The 1,812-nt window shown below is 46.1% G+C and overlaps 1 pseudogene; it reads right to left on the bottom strand.

The window, feature by feature from the left end:
• Position 1: 1 nt before the first annotated feature.
• Positions 2 to 1,812, bottom strand: part of LOC102757549 — a 4,674-nt pseudogene continuing 2,863 nt past the window's right edge.

Genomic DNA, 1,812 nt, shown 5'->3' with positions numbered 1-1,812 from the left:
AAGTGTAAGTATTTAGAAGATCTCTCATGTCATTGATGACAGACTCCAAGGTAGATGACAGTGACACCATGAGGTCTGTCCGGCGCCGGTGGGTGGACTTATGAGGTCTATTCAAATAGTCACAGTGAACAGTGGTTCCAACTCGCTGTCTCTTCTTAAGAGGGAGTTGCTGTTTAGGGAACTTGAGAACCAGAGATTTTCTGCGAACCTCATCTGCACTCTCAGTTAGCTGTTTCCCCAAAACAATCTTGGTCCCTTCAACCTTGATAAGTTCTTCATTATCATTATGAATGGCTGTCTTTTCCAACTCCTCTTCCTGTTCCTCTGTCATGGCAACAGGATTGGAAGGTGGAGCATTTGTTTGATAATAGAGGGGGCAGCATTTGTTTGTCCTCATGTGCCCAATGGCTCCATAAACCCCACATTTCAGTTTTAGGTCAGGATGCTCCTTCAACTCTTTTGGTTTTTTCTCAGGAGTACCCTTAAGCTTCTCCTTCTCCTGGTTCCGCTTAAGCTGCCTCAGCTGCTCTTGAATCCTCCGCCATTCTTTTTGCATCTCTTCTCGATGCTGTTCATCAAAAGGGGCGAATTTTTAAATGAACACCTCATCTTTTGTAGTCCGTATGCGCACATAGGCATCTATGACAGCTGGATTTCGGACCATCTCACAGCGAACATATTCTTTCCCCTCTTCATCTCGAAATGTGCGATAAATCTTGAGACAACGGCCAGTGGCAGAAGAGTTCAGGCTAGTCACAGAAGCTGTATCATCATCTCTGTGATTGTTTCCTGCTGCTGCCGAACCTGCTGCCAGTAGCATCCTCTGTAGTTCCTTCCGCTCCTGCTCCTCCCGTTCATGTGACAGCTGAGAGCTCGTTTTCTTATTCTGCAACATGTTCTCTATAGCCTTCCCCATCCCTTCAAAGTCACTGTCTTCAGCTGAGCTGATATTTGTATCAGTTGATAAGACTTTAGTTGATGACAAAACCTTGTTTTGTAGGTCAAAGATGCGTTGACATTCCTCTTTGTAACGTTCTTGATGCTCAGCCACAGAAAACCTTGATCCACGGGCAAATTTACTCATTGGCTCTTCCCAGAGCAGGCCTGTTCTGTTGACATTGGGCGCACCACATCAATCACTTCCCAGTGGGACAACTTTTTAATCTCTTCCTCAGGCACACCAAATTTACGTAGAAGTTGGTTGGCATTTTTCAAAGAGAGGCGACGGAGGTCTGCATCTGTTCCTGTCACTGTTTTCTTCACTGGCTGAGGCTCTTTATCATCCTTCTGTTGTGTTGGTTTGTTTGGAATCTTCACATAGGAAAATCCTTCACCACACCCTGTGAGATCTGCCACCCCAGTCACCTTCAAGAGACACTTGCCCTTCATGGCAGCAATGAAGGCCCTTGTGGTGTTCCAAGGAGCAGTGCGAACCTCATCATCAGTTTTCATCTGGAAATCTTCCTCCTTTTCTTCTTCTGGAGCATAAAAGGACTTCTCACCGTAGCCAGCATCCTTGAGTCGCTGCTCTGCAGCTCTCACACTGTAATGAGCACAGCACTGCTCTGGAGACACCATAGCTCTGATCTCCTCTTCAGTTAGTAAATGAAAATCAGACTTCAGCACCCACCAATTTGAGTCCCTCCCTGTGCATTTGAAGTCAGCACAGAGCTTTAGCCTCTTCCGGATGCTGCTTTCTGAATGAGAGGGAAAGCTTTTTTTATATCTTCCATTCGGATCCGCCTTGGCCGATCTGCACTCTTCCAGAAGAGGCGGTAAATAAAAACCTGCCCAACAAACCAAATCTGGAAG

The sequence above is a fragment of the Myotis davidii genome, unplaced genomic scaffold (assembly GCF_000327345.1).
Source record: "Myotis davidii unplaced genomic scaffold, ASM32734v1 scaffold163, whole genome shotgun sequence".
Classification (NCBI taxonomy): Eukaryota; Metazoa; Chordata; class Mammalia; order Chiroptera; family Vespertilionidae; genus Myotis; species Myotis davidii.
Note: the sequence above shows the minus strand (reverse complement) of the source record. Positions and strands in the feature narration are given on the sequence as shown.